Source organism: Dipodomys merriami, unplaced genomic scaffold (assembly GCF_024711535.1).
Source record: "Dipodomys merriami isolate MVZ:Mamm:240054 unplaced genomic scaffold, mDipMer1.0.p SCAF_8, whole genome shotgun sequence".
NCBI classification, from domain to species: Eukaryota; Metazoa; Chordata; class Mammalia; order Rodentia; family Heteromyidae; genus Dipodomys; species Dipodomys merriami.
Window position 1 is genome coordinate 12,122,861 of NW_027206401.1, and position 17,104 is coordinate 12,139,964.

General features: G+C 39.2%; 1 long non-coding RNA gene across 5 annotated transcripts in view; it reads left to right on the forward strand.

The window, feature by feature from the left end:
* The window catches only part of LOC138819385 (uncharacterized), a 199,422-nt gene that overhangs the window by 98,110 nt on the left and 84,208 nt on the right, over positions 1-17,104 (forward strand). For 2 of the 5 annotated variants that reach the window (XR_011369412.1, XR_011369420.1), the window contains one exon: positions 5,750-6,150. The exons of the other annotated variants lie outside the window; for them this stretch is intronic. This is a non-coding gene — a long non-coding RNA (uncharacterized lncRNA). Of the gene's footprint in view, positions 1-5,749; positions 6,151-17,104 lie in introns of those variants that run through there. 5 annotated transcript variants of the gene reach the window in all.

The window sequence follows — 17,104 nt, forward strand, 5'->3', positions numbered from 1 at the left end:
AGACCGAGGCTGTATTCAATGACAAAATGAAATGTGTTTGGGGGTTTGTGTACCTTTTAAGCTCATTAGCCATCCTCTGATAATGGGTGTGGACAAAGGGAGTCAGAATGTTATATGGATTTCCAGGAAGTTTATAGTAGGACTCTCCCCTGCATGGGAAAGGGAGTTATTGTGAAAATTCCTGGGGACTTGAACTGAATAATTTGAGTACTTTATCATCTTAGTTCTGAAGTAAAACCTCTTGGGGAGCAAAGAAACTGAACTTTGGCAGGCTATAGTGTGGAGCAAACTGGCTCCCTTCTCTGGCCCACGGTTAAGGGGATTTGCTGCTTGTATAGATAAGATTTGATGTAGTTAGACACTTGTCAACATGTCCTGGTGGAAATGCAATGCCCTTCATGACTTTCTCAAAATAAAGGAATATTCACAACACTGACTTTCATTGCTCATAAAGGGTGCTGAGACATTCGTCTGTAAAGGAGCCACTCACAGGGCAGACCTAGGAAGGAGGTAATATGCTATTGTTAAACCTCTTATAGGTCGAAAGGCTTAAAAGTGCATGTGTTAACTTCAACTGAAATTCCCACACAAAGAAAGTGAGGCATGCTTGAAGGAAATAAATATTTACCACTTAATGGTATTAGTATCACTTTAGATCACGGCTGTGGCTTCTGGTTAGAACAAGGAAAGGAATGGACAATGCTATTCTGTAGCCATTTTTCATTTGGTTCCACTTTCCTTATGGAGGGTTTTTTTTATTCTTCTTATCACTCACTTATTCAACTCTTTGTACAGGCATTGTGTTAGGTGCCAGAGACATTCCTTGGGAAAACATAGGTTGCTTTGTTACAAGATTATAGCAGAATGAAGGAAACAAAATGAACAGGTGATTTCTGTTACTGCAGGAAGAAGAGGAGATAGAATGGCAAAGTCTGTAACCACTATACAATTTGGTGGTACTTGTGTTATTTCTCTCATTTGTCGGGAAAAGAGTCCTATTTTTCTATGCATAACTTCTATATGAATTTTAATTTTAATTTATTTACTTTTTATTATTTCAAGTGATAAAAAATAAAAAATGAGGTTCTAACTTAATAAGTACTTTTATGTGTCCAAAACATCTTGATCAACCACCCCTTTTACCATCTCCCCTCTTCCCCCTCCCATCCATCCCATTTGGACTAGTCCAAAAATTTCCCATTTCCACTTTCATATATGAACATTGAATATCATGACCGTATCTACCCATCAATACTCTTTCCAATCAGAAATCTCTCCCATCCTTGTACTGTAATCAAGACGTTTCAGTTTCATGATAGTCATTTTGTTAGTCTATTAATTGTTCAAAGAGGTCACACCATGGATTTCACCCTCCACATACGCCATACCTATAGTCAGTTTGATTATGTATATACACATATGGTCCTGCATGTGTTTTCATCTATGTTTATGTTGGGGTCTGACATCCACATATGAGAGAAAATATATTCCCTATTCCTTTCTGAGCCTGGCTTCACTTAATATGATTTTTTCCAAATGACATAGTATTCTTCTTGATAGCTGAATAAAATTACAGCCTGTATGTATACCACATGTAATGTATTAGTTAGTTGAAGGCTATCAGTGATGTTTCCATAGGGCTGCAATGAACATAAGTGTGCATATGCCTTTTTTGTAACCTGATTTTCAGTCTTTCAGATAGATGTCCAACAGTGGCACTGTCGGATTATAGGATTGTTCTATGTTTAATTTTTTTTTGGTGGGGGGCGGAATTCCATACTGTCTTTCATAGTAGTTGCCCCAATTTACATTTCTAGTAACAATATACTAGGCTTCCTTTTTCCTGCTTCCTCATCAGTATTCTTTGTTGTTCATATGCTTGAGGATGAACATTCTGATGGGAGTGAAGTGAAATCTCAATGTTGTTTTGATTTGCATTTCCTTTATGGCCAGAGATGTGGAGCATTTCTTCATGTATTTATTGGCCATTCTACTTCTTCTGAGAAGTGCATATCTCCTTTGCTCATTTATTAATTGGGTTATTGATTCCTTAGGTATGTAGATTTTTAAGGGCCTGTATATGCTCATTATTGGGCTCTTGTCAGATGTCTAATTGGCAAAGATCGCCCGTTTTCTAGGCTGTCTTTTTAGATAAGTGACTAAAGTATCCACTGCTGTACAGAAGCGATTTAGCTTGGTGCTATCCCATTTCTACTTGCGGAGCCACTGGATTTCTCTTCAGGAAGTTCTTATTTATGCCAATTAGTTGTAGTGCTTTTCTTCTCTTTCCTGTAGTAGTTTCAGTTTCATGTCTTACATTGAGGTCTTTGGTCTGCCATGAGCTGCTATTAGTACAAGGTGTGAGATAGTGATCCACTTTTAGTCTTCTTCATGGAGATATTCAGTTTTCCTAACCATTTGTTAAAGAGGCTATCCTTTTCTCAACAGATATTTTTGGCTCCTTTGTAAAAACTCAGTGGCTGTAGATGTGTGAGCTCATTTCTAGATCTTCCAGTCTGTTATATTGGTGTTCAAGTCTATTTTTGTGCCAATACTGTGGTATTTTTGTTACTATGGCACTGTAGTATAGGTTGATACCTGAAATTTTGATACCTCCAGCATTTCTTTTTTTCCCCTTCCTTCAGAATTCCTTTGACTATTTGAGAACTTTTGTTCTTCTACATGAATTTAGGATTGATTTCTCTATCTCTGTGAAAAATGACATAGGATTTTTAGGGTTATTGTACTTAATTTGTATATTGCTTTTGGCAGTATAGCCATTTTCATGTTATCAATTGTGCCAACTGATGAACAAGAGAAGTCTTTCCCCCTACCATGTTCTTTAATCTTTTTCTCATAAAAGTTTTATAGTTTTTTGCTGGACACTGGTAGCTTACATCTGTAATCCTAGCTACTCAGAAGGCTGAAATCTGGGGATTGCAGTTGACCAGCCTGGCCAGGAAAGTTCATAAAACTCTTATCTCTAAATAATCACTGGAAAATCAAAAGTGGTGCTATGGCTCAAAGTAATAGAGCACTAGCCTTTAGCAAAATAACTCAGGGACAGCGCCCAGGTCCTGAGTTAAAACCACACAACCAAAAAGTTTTATAGTTGTATTTGTAGAGGCCCTTGACCTCAGTGGTTATTTATTCATAGGTATTTTATTATTTACTAGACTCTTATGAATAGAATTGTTCTAATTTCCTTTCTCCTGCTCATTCTTGATACACAGAAAAGCTACTGTGTTTTGATTTTACATCCTGCTACATTGCTAATGGTGTTTGTCAGCTCTAGAACTTTTGAAGTAAAGTCTGTAGAATCTTTTTAGGATCTTACTGTCTGCAAACATAGTTAGTTTGACTCATTCTTTTCCTATTTGGATGCCCTTTATTTCTTTTTTTCCTTATTTATCCGGGATAGTAAAGTTTCCAGTTATTGTGTTCAGGGTCTCTGTGTGTTTTTATGTCCTAAATTATTTGTTTAATGAAGTTGGGTACCCCAGAATTTGGTATATAGATTTTGAGGATTACTCTGCCTTCTTGATGGTTTCCATTATTTTATTTTTTGACAGTCCTAGGGCTTGAACTCAAATCCTTGGTACTGTCCCTGATTTTCTTTTGCTCAAGGCTGGCACTCTATCACTTGAACCACAGCACCACTTCTGGCTTTTTCTATTTATGAAGTACTGAGGAATTGAACCCAGGCCTTCATGTATGTTAGGCAAGCACTCTGTCACTAAGCCACATTCCTAGCCCTAGTTTTCTTTATTAATATGAAGACTTTTTGTCTTTTGTAACTAATTTTGATTAGAACTCTACTTTGTCAAACAAACTTTGTCAATAAATATAGCTACTTCTGCATGTTTTCAGGATTCATTTGCTTGAAAGACTATTTTTTCCAAATTTTCATTCTATGTGTTTGTTTTTGTAAGACATATGTGATTGTTAGGTCTTGCCTTTTGATCCAACTTGCTATTTCATGTCTTTTGATTGGATAATTAAATCTGTTGACATTGAGCATTAAAATTGAAAGGTATATAGTAGTTGACTCCTGTCATTTTCCTCCTAATTTTTTTTCTGTTTTTCTGAGGCTTATCTACACTTCTGGTGGGACATGTTTTTTTTTCTACTTTTCGTGCTTTCATTGATCTTTTGCTATGTTTTTTTTTTTGGGGGGGGGGGTCCGGTTGTGGGGCCTTTACTCTGGGCCTGGGTGCTGTCCCTCAGCTCTTCAGCTCAAGGCTAGCGCTCTACCACTTGAGCCACAGCACCACTTCCAGCTTTTTTCTTTTTGCTTATGTGGTGCTGAGGAATCAAACCCAGGGCCTTGAACATGAAAGGCAAGCGCTCTACCACTGAGCCACCTTCCCAGCCCTTGCTATGTATTTTGAATGTCTTTGAATATTTTCTTTAGTGCTGGTAGAATAGTGATAAATTATTTTATTGTTTGTTTGTCATGGAATGTTTTTATTTGCTCTTCTGTTGTGAATGAAATATTCACAGAGTTTTCTAGACTGGCAGTTGTTAACTTTAGTTGCTTGAAATACATTATTCCAAGCCTTCCTGGCTTTTAAGGTTTCTGTTGAGAAATATGCTATTATTCTTATGGGTTTCCCTTTGTATATGATCTATATCTTCTCTTAGAGCTCTTAGCATTCTTTTCTTGTTCTCAGTGCTTGTTGTTTAAAATGTAATATGTCATTGGGGGTGCTCCTTTTCTGGTCTGGTCTGTTGAGTGTTATAACAGTCTCTTGCACATGGATAAGCTTCTGTTTTTCAGATTGGGAGACTTTCTGCTATTACTGCATTGAATATATTTCCCCACCCTTTAGCTATCCTCTCTTATCCTTCCTCAAGGCCCAGAGTATGTAAATTTGGTCTTTTAATGAATCCTAACATTTTTTTTCAAATTATTATTTTTTGGTCAGTTATGGGTCTTGAACTCTGAGCCTGGGCGATGTTCCTGAGCTCTTCAACTCAAGGCTAGTGCTCTATCACTTGAACTACAGTGCCACTTCCAGTTTTCTGGTAGTTAATTGGAAATAAGAGTTTCACGGACGTTCCTGCCTGAGATGGCTTTGAACTGCGATCCTTAGATCTCAGCCTCCTAAGTAGCTAGGATTACAGGAATAAGCCAACAGCACCTGGCCTTCTAAATTCTTTTTATGCTCTTTTGATCCTTTCCCTGTACTTTTGTCTAACTTTTTCTGCTATATCTAATCTGTCTTTATACTTAGAAAATCTGTCTTCCATATCATTTACTTTGTGGGAGAGTGTTTCCATTTCATTTTCATCTCTTGGCTTTAAGTTTGACTATTTTCTAGAATTTGTGTCTTTTCATTGAGATCTTTTTTGAGTATTACATTGACTTGTTTCATTATTATTAGTTTTTTTCAATTTGTCCTTTTAAATCTCTTTTAAAAAAGAGGTTTTTAGGTATATTCTCTTTTTTTTTATTTTGGGTCCGGTTGTGGGGCCTGAACTCTGGGCCTGGGCGCTGTCCCTCAGCTCTTCAGCTCAAGGCTAGCGCTCTACCACTTGAGCCACGGCGCCACTTCCGGCTTTTTTCTTTTTGCTTATGTGGTGCTGAGGAATCGAACCCAGGACCTCAGGCATGCAAGGCAAGCGCTCTACCACTGAGCCAACTTCCCAGCCCCTAGGTATATTCTCTTTGAGCTCATTTAACTATTTGTATTCACTTGGAATTCATTTAAGTTTTAATCTGTGCTCTCTTTGAATTCTTTTCTAGGTGCCTATGCTGGATGGGAGGTCTGGATCCTCCCACTGCATGTGTTATAGTCAATGACATCAGGTTTTAAATTGTGATAAAAGTTTGTTATTAAGCTATGAATTTGATTTTCATAAACATGATTTCAAATACACCTAACAGAAATAAATCCTTGGCCTTTTGTGGTTTAAAACATAACCATAAAAGTTGTAGTTCAGTGGTTGCCAGTATCCTCAGACACACTACATGTTGTTTCAACATTAACATGGAAAAAACATTTTGCCTGACATTCCAACTACAAATGCAAAGCTCATAGGATATAAATCAAGACAGGTTTGAGTATAATTAGTAATAGAGTTGAACTGTAACCCTTTTGTACAACTCCTTAATAATAATAACAATAAAAATATAAAAAATGGAAATAAAATTACACATATATTAGTAACGGATTAAGGACGTTTGTATTTCTGGTTTTGTTTTGTCTTTTCTGCTTTTGCACACCTGGTTGGTTTACTTGCTTCAAATGACTTACTTGTGTGAATATACTCCACCAAAGGATCATAGACTGTGTCCCAACCATGAAAAATTGCCCACATACACAGATCCTAAATACAAACCATGTTGTAGCTAAAGAAATCAGGCAGAGAGACTAAATAGAGATAAATATTCAAGCAGCATTTGAGTTTATAGTCGCCTCTGAGCAGGAAGGTATTTGGATTCCTACTAATGTGGCTTACTCTAGAATACATGGAATGATCTACTCAGGGAAAGGTCTTCAAATGATGTAGAGAGCCACCTTACCATGAATTTTGAGGGCTGGAGAGATTTTATAGTCTGTATGCTCATTTACTTACCTCAGAGTTAATGATCTTTTGGTGCCTGGGTGGCTGCTGCTACAGCTGTTGCTTTCTGGTTGAAAAGGAAGATAATATTCCTGGTGCCCTCACAACCAAGACACATTTTTCCATAAAAATCACTCACAAATGAGGAGAAGTACAGTTGCAAGAAAATTACTCTATTCTTATATGTGTATATTAGAGGCTAACTTAGCTTTTGGGTAGATGAGGAACTTGGTTTCTAAGATAATATGAGTTTCAAACTTTAGGAGGTCCTTGTTATCCCCAAATTCATTAAAGAGTCCCTATGGTTACAAAGTTACAAGATGCATAGGCAAGCCAACATCAGAGGCAAGCAAAACCCAACAACATCTGAAAATATTCACTAACGATCTGACCACTTGGCAAATTAGTCCTTAGACGAAAACACTCTCAGCTTAACCCTGGAGCATTTCTCAGCTCATCATGTCAAGGCCTTTTGTGGCTGGTCTCCTGCCGATGGTCAGATGTTGTTTACATTCAACAATAAAATACCAAACGGTCGGGACCTCATAAAGTTGAAGAAAGTTTTGTTGAAATCACGCAGAGTTCTTACAACCAAGTCTAACAGAGAGATTCTGACAAAAAACAGTCTAGTAAAGGTAAAGCCAGATATATCCTTATACAGCAAATGACTTGACTGTCAAAGAATTAAGGGATACACTGGGAAATCTAGTAATGTATCAGAATTCTTTTTCCAATTATTTTCTCTATGACCATATTGCAAAAGCTAAATATAAATGTTAAGAGAAATAATGTCTTATATGAAAGTGACAATTTCCTCTAAAAAACACTCAAGCCATTTATCCTATTTTCTTTCTTCTTTCTTTTTTCTCTGTCTCCTCTCTTTCTCTCTCCCTCCCTCCCTCCCTTCCTTTGTTCCTTCCTTCTTCTTTCTTTCTTTCTTTCTTTCTCTCTCTTTCTTTCTCTTCTTTCTTTCTTTCTCTCTGTCTCTGTCTCTTTGTCTCTCTGTCTCTCTGTCCCTGTCTCTGTCTGTCTCTGTCTCTCTGTCTCTGTCTCTGTCTCTGTCTCTCTCTCTCTTTCTTTCTTTTTTGCCTGTCCTGGGGCTTGAACTCAGGGCCTGGATACTGTCCCTGAGCTTTGTAGTGTGTGTGTGTATGTGTGTGTGTGTGTGTGTGTGTGTGTGTGTGTATGTGTGTGTGTGTGTGTGTGTGTGTGTGTGTGTGTGTTTTGCTCAAGGCTTGCTCTCTATCATTTGAGCCATAGCACCACTTCTGGCTTTTTTTTTCTGTTTATGTGGTACTGAGGAATGGAACCCAGGGCTTCATGCATGCTAGGCAAGCACTCTACCACTAAGCCACATTCCTAGCCCAAGCTATTTATTTCTTAAGGCATAACTGCAATTTAACCTAGATTTTGTTAAATGCAATATAAATTTTATCTTCTTAAATTTAAGTTTGCTATTTAAGATAGTGCTCATACCAAATAATTTTTATCTTTAGTGTGACATTTTGCACTGTACTTTGTCTTACTTTTAAAATTTTTAAAATTTTATTATCAAAGTGATGTACAGAGGGGTTACAGTTACGTAAGTAAGGTAGTGAGTACATTTCTTGTCGAATTGGTTACCCCTCCTCATTTTTCTCCCTCACTTTAAGAGGATTTCTTTTTTTAAAAAAAGAGGATTTCTTTTAACTGACATGTTTTATTGACAAGTAAAATGTTTTCATATTTATAGCAGAAAATATGATATTTTTGACACTAATATATGATCAAATGACTAACTCAAGCTATTTAACATATACATTATCTCACATTACTATTTTTTGGTGGCAGGAGTACTTACAAGCTATTATAAGCATTTTTTTCAGGTGTACAACATATTGTTAATCTATTTTGCTCATAAGCTAATTGTGTTACTTTGTCTTTTCACCAAAGAAATTCAGTATTGCAGTTTTTTAGTTTAAAAAAAAAAGCCCAAGGGAATTGCCCTGAGGTAAGTTCTATTGTGATGACTTTGAAGTAAATATTTGTGTATCTGGAAGTCTCCAGAAATGTAAATTACACACAACATACCAACTACCGTGGACTAGTAGGTTCTAGCCTATTGTTCTGTTCCAGTGGCATTTCCAGACTGTCTTTGTGGGAAGACAAAAGACTCTACAAGCCCTAGAAGCTGGAAGGTCTTCCTGTGTGATTGCATTTTTATAGTTCCATGTCTTCTTTATCCCTGCCTGCTCATCTTACCCCATCACTGTCATTTCCTTTCCCTAGACAGAGATCTATCTCTCCTTGCCCTAAGGCAGTCCGATGGCAATACTGTTGAAGCTTCTTCTTTGCATATTGAACCAAATATGAATCACCGATGCAGCCAGCTTGGGGTACAGATTTAGTCATATGCGTTTTCACTTCTCCAGGGACACACTGGGATCACTATATCCCTCTCCCCTTTCCATTCCTATGATCATTAAGCATCTTGGAGGCCTTTTTCAGCCTTAAAGGTCAGTCTTGTCCCCAAATGCCAGTATGCAAAGAACACCCATTGTGTTGTTAGAGTGGAGGCTGGATTGTCAGCCCGAATTTAATGGTTGTTCCACTTTGGCATCATAAAGCTTCTTTCTTACCAACAGATGTTAGTTAAGATCTCCCAGTGTACTTAGATAACTTTGCAATAAAATTTAGTCTCAAAAGAAAAAGGAACCTGGGATTCTATTGCAAACTTGACCTTTGTATCTCAGTGAACAGATCTGCTTCCCCAAGAATTTCCAAGAGCCTAGAATTTCACAATCAGGGTCAGTAAGATCGAATACGTCTTTCCCCAGTAACACGGAACCTCCATCTCTCCCCTGGCACTAATATCAGCCACTCAATGACTGATGCTGAACTCCCAGCCACATCTCTAACCTGTGGAGTCACCCACACTGTCTGGGTAATGTTTAGCTTCTCTTAAGAGAAACTGCTAAGCCAGCCTCGCTGTATACCACTACACATTTTGGCTTTGGACCCAGCTCAATGCCTGGTGCATAATAGCCATTCAGTGAATATTTGTTGAGTTGAGAAAAAGAAAAAGTTGCTCTGATCTGATTGGATAGAGAACTCTGCCCAGGGCAAAAGAGAAAAACAGGAGGTGGAGGTGGGGGTGGGAAGTGGTAAGGCTTGGCATGCCATAGGTAAACATGAGTGTTGGGACTGGTAAATGTTGATTTCATAGATGAATTAAAGCATTTGATAACCCTATAAATAGACTACTGTACATTTGTATAAATGGCACACTTAGCTTGTAGTTATAAGGAGCTGAAATAACTACAAGAAAAATGAAAGGGCCCATCAGTCAAATGCTTGTTTTGCCTACGTGAAAGTCAAACAACCAATGGGACTGATTTTTTTCCCCTCCTCTGAATCAGCCCTTTGTTTTATGACCCAAAGCTGCAGTGCAAACAGCGGGCTTCAGGCGCTGTGGATGGTGTATGGGCTGCGGTGTTCCCTGGGCTCCTGGGATCAAAGTATAGCAAAGTATTTTTGCTAATGTTACCGGCTCAAACAAGATCTGTTGAAGTGACTGATTAGAGTTGTTTGATTAATGGAGTTATCAGGTTATCTTATCTCTTTCCATGGTGCACTATAGAGGCTAATGAAGAGAAAAAAGGGGAGAATAAATGTGGAAAATAGATTCCATATTATGGGTTCTTTGATTGAAAGATTATTCTATTTTCTCCAGTCGAGAATAACATATTTATACATCTTTGTAAATATGTGCTACAGAAAGACCTTGTGGATGGCTGAATAATGGCTCTCCAATGTCATGTAGGGCACCTATGAATGTGCTGCTGCGCAAGGCAAAGGGAACTCGGCTGATTAAGGTAAAGATTTGGAAAGAGCAAGAGTATTCTGGGTTCTTTATGGCCCAGTGTACTCACAGGGTCCTTATCAGAGGGGGCCAAGAGGGCCAGAGTCAGAGGAGAAGTGACAACAGAAGAACAGAGAATAGATGAGAAGATACTGTACTTCAGGATGGATGAGAAGGTCAATGTCAAGGAATGTAGGTACATTCCAGAAGCTGAAAGTGGCAAGGAAACAGGATTTTTCTTAGAGTTTCTGCAAGGAACACAACCCTACTGATACCTGTAATACTGATACCAATGAGAAAAATGTGTGTTGTTGTTTTGACCTAAATTTGTATATGTCGTTTTAAGCACTAAGTTTAGTATTTGTTACAGCAGCAATAGAAAACAAGTATGGACTTTGGACTGCTTGCAGAGAATTCTCTAAATGTGCTTAATCATTGTGTTCAAAAAGAAATAAGGTCCATTTTAATGTTAAATGTTGTGAAAAGCAACCAATCCAACTTTCTTCAATTGTAGTCTTCCCCAGGATATTATAATTTTTATCCTTCCTGCTGTGGGTTTTAGTTGCTGGGAGAGTTCCAATAATGGGTGGAAAGGATAGCTCTGTCCTCCCTTCGGTGCTGACTTTGTTCTGTGTGATTTACGGTCTTTCATCTTTTCAAGCTGGTCTATTTTGAAATGGTGCATTTAGTTGAACTGAAATTCATGGATCTACTTCACTGGATACAAGTAAAGCATCAGTTTCAGGGTATTGTGCACATCAGAGCAGAGGCCACCCGCACACCTTACCCTGCAGTCCCTGTGGTTATGGCCCTGCCTTGGACACCAGGATGGCGATTCAGAGGGATGGAGGGATACAAATGTATTTTTTGTGCTTGAGAAAAAGGCACTTTCAAAATTGAAAATCTCAAGTGACCTATAGAAACCCAGAAAGTAGACCTATGGTATACTTGAATTTGTAAATAAGGCACAGTCAGAAATTAACAATAGCTTATCCTTATACTAAGGATTATCACAGTTACAGCAATTAAAGTTACATGAATGAGGTCTCACTTGATATTTTATTGTATGTACCTATCTTCTTTTGATGATATGACATGATACAATGACTCTGGGATGAGATGTGGTAAGGCAAATGACAGGTAGTCTGATGAAGCTTTAGGCTACAAGCACTGTGATATTTCATCAGTTGATCTGACAGTCAAGATGGCTACTAAGTGACTAATGGGCAGATAGAGGGTAGTGTAGATGTGCTAAACGAAGAGATGTTCATGTCCTGAGCAGGGATGAATGGGACCATGGATTTCATCATGCTACTCAGACTAGAGTACAACTTAAACCTTGGGTTCTCCATTGAGTACAGTCTGCCAATACCATTGGAATCTGAAACCTTGGAAAGTAAAAACAGGATGAAGAAGGGGATGGTAAGTAGCATTAAAGTGTTTAAGTAACATTTGAAGGGAGAAGTATTTTATGGCAATCCTGGGCTAACTGCCAAAGCTATCTATTATCAATAACTGCTCTGTATTGAGAGAGGGAAGCCACTACTTCAGGCTGGGGTGGTCAGAGAAATAGATCTTGACCAAGCATTTGGGCATGAAGTTGACAGGGAACAAAGAGGGGTCTTTCCAGATAGAGGGTAAAGAAGGTAAATGGATATATCTAATCCAGAAAAAGCAGAAGCAGTCTGGAGATGTTTACTATTCATACATACTCTGAGTGAAACAGAGAAAAAAATGTCTGTTCTCCATAGCTTCAGTTTTGTAACAACTGCTGACAATCTGGGCTCACTGCAGAAGGCTTAAATATATGCATTATAAAACATCAAATAGAGTACAGTATACAGCTATACTGAGATAAAAGTTAGAAAAACACCAGAATTTCAAAGGCCAATTCTTATATAATTTTTCTGATGGGGCTTTTTTTATATGAGACTTTTTGTCTTTCTCATAGATGGAAATGTTGGCTTGTTCCAAAGGGTTTGAAGTAACTCTCAAATAGGAATTTCTCCATCAGAAAACAGCTATGTAATTACACTCATCTCAGCTCCACATCTGTGCACTTTGGTTTACTGGAAGGAAAGCTCCTAGTTGAGGGAATGTCCCCTACCCTAAGACAGAACTTCAGAATCTAACTCAGTTAGGAAAGTAGATAGTTTGATGTCAGTTATATACATTGGCTTACAGGGATCAGTGCAAATGAAGTGTGGCTTCATCTTTTTTTTTTTAATTGTGAAAATACTGTACATAGGGTTACAATTACATGGGCAAGATAATGAGTACATTTCTTATCAAGCATTGTAGCCTCCTCCTTTGTTTCCCCTTCCCATCCCTTCCCATCCTCCCTCCTACCCCCCCACCCAAAACTCCCCCCCCCCCAAAGTTGTAAAGTTCATTTTCGACATAATGACTTTACATCTCATTGTTGCAATGGGTCCACCTGTATCCCTATTTAAACGATTTGTTTTTTCCCTTCCCCTCCACATGTTTTGATAACTGGTTTCCAATACACAGATGTCATATAGGCCCCAGCTTCCAATGTACCTGTCCTTCTGTCCTTCTCCCTACAAATGGGGTAGAACATCTGGGTTGGGTATACCTACTCTCTATGTCTGTAGAAATTTCAGCTCATGCTAGTGGAGAACAGAGATGTTTCAGTGGGGTGCAACTCTACCCAGAGGCATTTCTCCCAAAGCTGTCTTGGTCAGCTTCAGATCTCTTCTTGGCCTCGCCCTTTTAGGAGGGCACAGATCAGTATTTTCCAAAGCCCACTGGAATGCAAGCCCATCCCCAGAAGTTCTGCTTAGACTAGTGAATACGTCTATTGTGAGTCTGTCTGTATATGTCTTTGCTGCTTGTGGGTGTTCTGTGAAAGGCCTGTTTGTATATACTGATTGAAAGGATTTGAATGCCCTGTGACAGAGTTGTTGGTTCTGGGGAAGCAGGGATTAGAAACAAGGTTTTCCAGGGTCCAACCCCAGTGGCTTAGAGCCTTGACACCCAGGTGTTTGTGGGAGAAGATGGGAAGAGGTGAACAGGAGTAGCAAGAGGCAGGTCTTGGAGAAGGAAAGGCTGGATGGGTGGGGCACAAGTATGCCAGGATCGCTCCCAGTGGAGACCTTATCTCCACTTCACCCTAGTGAAGAGGAAGAGGGAAACAAAGGCCAATAGACCTGAGTAGCCATCTCTGAGGATGTACGTTTGTCCAGATTCTTCCTCTCCTCTCCCCCAGAAGCTCCATGCTTCAGGCTAGTGACTGTATCTTTCATTTCTTTTTTTTTTTTTTTTTTTTTAAATTGTATTTTATTTTATTTGAGAACATACTGTACAGAGGGGCTACAATTACATGGGCAGAATAATGCATACATTTCTTACCAAGCATTGCAGCCTCCTCCTTTGTTTACCCTTCACTTCCCTTCCCTGCCTCCCCCCTCCCCCCACCCAATTTTACCCCCCTCCCCCCACCCAATTATACCCCCCTCCCCCCCCCCACACCGAAATTGTAAAGCTGGTTTTGACATGACATTTTGTACTTCTCATTGTTGCAACAGGTCCACCTGAATCCTTAAACGATTTGTTTGTCCCCATCTCCTCCACATGATATACTGATATCAAATATAGTGAAAGCGGGGGTTACACTGTGGGGGAGGGACATACAAAGCAATAAAGGAATAATCTTATAAATGCATTAGAAATACATGCATGAAAGAAACGAAAACATTAAAATACATATTTAAGGGTTCATTTTCCTAACATCACATTATCTGGCCTTTTCCGCTTGACTCATACCTATACTAGATATCTTTCATTTCTTGTACTCTGATGCTTTGTCTTCTGGAGCCTTATCATCTCTCCTAAAGTGAACTAATTGCTAGCGTTAGGAAAGAAATCACCTGGGATCAGTTTTCAAATACAGACCAACCACATCCAGAGTCCTAATCCCAACTGCCTCCTTGGTCAGCCTCTTATAATCTGGGCTATTATTCTCTTGTCCCAATCACTACCTTGGGACAGGTACCAGACAACTAGCCCAGAATCCATTGATTAGATGCAAACCAAATTATCTGCCTTGCCAGATCTTCTACAGAAGCTGCCATCACATTTTCTGCTCACGACCCTTTCCTTCCCCATGCAGGTGCTGGTGGTGCCTTTCAGGTCATGAAATACTTCCCCTTTTAGGACGTTGGAGCCTGTGAGACATGACTAATTTTTTTTCAATGGTAATCATTTCATGGTCCATTGGCCTCGTAATAGCTAAATAACAACCGACACTATTAAATTATTCAGTTCCAGAACAAAAAAAGTATCTTGGGCCAGCACACTACCCAAGTCAGGTTCCCATACTCCTAATCACCTCTGCCACCAACTTTCTCCTTTCAATTTTTTTTAGAGACTTTCATTCAGCTAGTAAGACAATTAAGTGAAATTAAATGGAAAATTGAACTCAGTGTAACTGAGTTAATGGTAGCAAAAGTACCTACTATTGTTTCTGAAATCACATATTTAAAGCTAATGTGAACTGAGAAATCTGTTTTCTTAGACATTTAATGTTTGGGCTGGGAATGTAAAGTAGGCAAAATTAGTAAGTTGCTTTGAGAATCCACTAGCTTAGAAAGATACAGGGTATACATAAGCTGGACTTAAGAAATGAAATGAAAATCTGAAATTGTCTTGGTTGTTACTACATGGTAGGTTGGTTCCAAGGGCTTTATGGCCCATTCAATGTGCCACCAAAATTCTGAGGAAAATGCTACTATTTCCATCTGAAAGATAAAGAGACTTGGGCACTCAGCTGATGAGGAACTTATCTCTGGTCTCACAGCTAGCTGTACCTCACATGTAGGATTTGAAACCAATCAATGTAGCTTCAAAGCCTCTGTGAACCACTGTGCTGTCTAGAGCCTCTGTTGTGGGAAGCCAGACAAACCCATTCATAAACGTTGGCTCTACCAATTATTAGTTGTGTGACTTTAGGTAACTGACTTGACCAAGTATGGCATAAGAGTCAATCTATAACATGAGGATGATAGCACTTAGTTACTTTATACGTCTCTGATATGAGTGATATTTATCAATAGGGTTGTTTGCGAAGGAAGAAGGCTCATTTCTAAGGAGGGATACAGACTAGCCAGGGATGACGTTCAGCTGATGTCAGTTCATTTTGTGTTGCTATAACACCATTCCTGAGACTGGTTCTATTTTGAAGATTAGGGATTGATTCAGCTCAATATTTTAGAGGTTAACATCCAAGATCAGGCAGCCTCATAGATAGTAGAAGGAATAGTGACAGTGCCAGAATGCAGAAGAAAGATGAAGAAGGAATGCCAGGTTTTATAACAACCTGCTGTGGCAGCCACGAATCCAGTTCCATGACTTTCAAGGGGTGGAGGGGGTGGACATTAATTCCTTCTGAAGGCAGTGCCTATATGACCCAGTCGCCTTCCATAACCCCTCCCTAGGCTCTGCCTATTAAAGATCAGATTGCCTCTGCATACCATATGCTAGAGACCAAGCTTCCTGAACATATGCAAACCACTGCAGCCAGTATGCTATGGGACACTTGAATCAATTATTAAAATATGGAGATAGGTTCGTACGGATAGCAGTTTCATGTTCTCAGCCTCCTCCAGTGAGTGGCCCCTGTTGTGACAAGTATCCACTTCTTTCTGCAGGGTCATCTGTCCTGGGTCAGGCCTTGGAGATGCTGCTCGAGGACTGAAACTGGTGAACATGTGGTCACTCTGTCTGTTCTATTCAGGTTGTTAAAACTTCCACAATATCATCGTCACAGGCAAAAGTACAAGGGCTGCCCTGTGGCTTTCAGCCGAGGACCCCAGTTGTTGGGTGATGGCCAGCCAAAGCAGGAAGCATGTGCCGGGCATTTTGCCATCCTTTATGTGACAAGGGATCAAAGGGAGAGAAAGAAGGCTAGAGTTTTCCCTCATTTTGCCTCCTCTCCTCTCTCCTTAGACTTAACTTATGAAGAGTGACTAGCTAAGAGACAGGCTAACATTTCTAGATCCTTAGAAAATATTATTCCAAAAATGGATTGGTGTCATATTATCTGAGAGAGAAAATCACCTTTCTCTAGGCTTAAGTCAGATTGCCTTGGGCCTCTGAACTCAATTGCTTGCTGTGGTAAAGGGCCCTTTCTTGAAAACACCGTGCCACAAATTCCATCTGCCTTGGACCACCCAGCCACATTTATACTTGCTATCAGTCTGGGGATGACTGGCTTTGATCTGATCTTTTAGAAATTTACAGTTTCTCACGAGCTTGACTATGAAGGCAGTAGATCTCTGAACAATCACATCAGAGCTGCCTCTGGGGACCTCAGTTACCCTACACTGAGTTTCAATCAAAGCCTCTTTATGGGCATTTGGGAGAAGACTTCACAGACCTGGCAATTCAGCTACTGATTATTCAGGAACCATATTTACTATACCATTTTTCCTTTTTCCTTTTCTATGCAAACACTGTACAGTTAAGTCTAGTAATTCCCCTCGTCATCCTCCCTATCATCTTCGGCATTCTCAAAAATCCCATGATAAAGCCTATTTTACTAATGGAGAAGATGAGAATTGCAGACATTGATTTCCTTACTTATTGATGATGTGTAAATAGAGTCTCTCTACCAAATATTGTTCCCTTAACTAAACTGCTTGGAACTAGGAAGTGGAACTCACTTTGACATTC